Below are 1639 nucleotides of genomic sequence, written 5' to 3'. Positions count from 1 at the left end.
ATCGGTCTTGGATGGTTTTCTAGAACGGGAATGAATGGCGATGCTGCATTGCTCCCCGGGTCTTCAAAGATGGTTTGGGATGAGAAGAACCTCTACTGGAAGGACCTTGCCTGATACATCCTGGGATCGTGTTTGCCTTTTGCCTGGCCACAGGACATTGGGGCTCATCGGTATCCTGGCAATGGTGTTTATAAAACTAAAAGGTTAGGAAAGTAATGAAATACCCTCCCCACTCTAACCAGTAGACCCCACATCCTCTCAGAGCTGGGAATGGAGCCCAGCCATCCTGACTCCCAGCTCTTCCTCTAACCCACTAGACCCCACTCTCACAGCAGGGAACAGAATCCAAGTGTCTTGACTCCTGGCCCCCTGTTTTAACACACTAGACCCCACTTCTCTCCCAGTGCAGGGAATAAAACCCAGGAGTCCCAACGTTCATCCCTCCCGCTGTTCTATCCCATTAAACCCCACTCCCTTACTAGAATTGGGAATAGAACCCAGGAGTCCTGATAATCCAAGAGCCCTGCTCTCACCACCAGGGTCTGAGCTCCAAATAAAGCTTTCTTCTACATTTATTTCTCGGTCCCATCCTGGGTATGTTTCTTCAGCGGTCTTGTGAAATTTGGCCAGTCACTAAAGTGCTTCCCACAGTTGGGACATTTATAGGGTCACTCCCCTGTGTGGATCCTCTGGTGCATAACAAGCCTGGAGTGAACACTGAAGCTCTTCCCACATTCGCATGTATAGGGTCGCTCCCCTGTGTGGGTCCGCTGGTGCTGTGTGAAGCTCTTCCCGCAGATGACACATTTGTAGGGTCGCTCACCGGTGTGGACCCTCTGATGATCTGCCAGTGAGGAGCTGTGGCAGAACACTCTCCCGCAGTCGGGGCATTTGTAGGGGTTCATGCCTATATGGATCCTCTGATGCTCGAGGAGGTTGGAGGTCTGAGCGAAGCTCTTCCCACACTCGCCACACCCATAGGGCTTCTTGAACCATGTGGGTTCTACGGTGCTTGATTAGGGTTGCACTCTGACTGAAGCTCTTCTTGCACTGGGCACACATGTAGGGTTGCTCCCCCATGTGGCTCCTCTGATGGTGAAGGAGGTTGGAGCTGTCGGCAAAGCTCTTCCCACACTGAGGGCAGTTGTAGGTCGATCCCCCGTGTGGATCCTCTGGTGCCTGTGAAGGTTCGATCTCCAGCTAAAGATTTGTCCACATTCTGAACATCTGTGGGCTTTTTCTCCCATGGTGATAGGGTTGGCTTTGGTTTGGCTGAAGTCTCCTCCATGCTGAGCGGGGGTCTGCCGGCGGCTGTCCTGCTCTGCCCTGACTCTCGCTGGCATCTCCTCCTGGGGGGCTCTCCTTCTCACCTCCTGGAAGAGAATAAACCACAGCTGAGCAGCAGATGAATTCAGCCAAATCTTTCCTGCTTCACTGCTGCCCTAGAGCTGGCTGGATAGGTGGGATACCTCTGGGATTCAGCTCCCCAAACTCCCTCTCCTTGCTGCTCTGGAGCTGGCAGGGTGTGTCTCCAGTCCCTGTTTGGATCTGATCCCGACCTCTCCCCCTGTCAAGGTTCCTTCCCCACTCTGAACTCTAGGGTACAGATGTGGGGACCTGCATGAAAACCTCCTAAGCT

General features: G+C 53.3%; 1 pseudogene; it reads right to left on the bottom strand.

The window, feature by feature from the left end:
* Positions 1-572: 572 nt before the first annotated feature.
* On the bottom strand, positions 573-1343 carry LOC144266034 (uncharacterized; annotated as a pseudogene).
* Between the last annotated feature and the right edge of the window lie 296 nt (positions 1344-1639).

This window comes from Eretmochelys imbricata, chromosome 6 (genome assembly GCF_965152235.1).
Source record: "Eretmochelys imbricata isolate rEreImb1 chromosome 6, rEreImb1.hap1, whole genome shotgun sequence".
Lineage (NCBI taxonomy): Eukaryota > Metazoa > Chordata > Testudines > Cheloniidae > Eretmochelys > Eretmochelys imbricata.
Note: the sequence above shows the minus strand (reverse complement) of the source record. Positions and strands in the feature narration are given on the sequence as shown.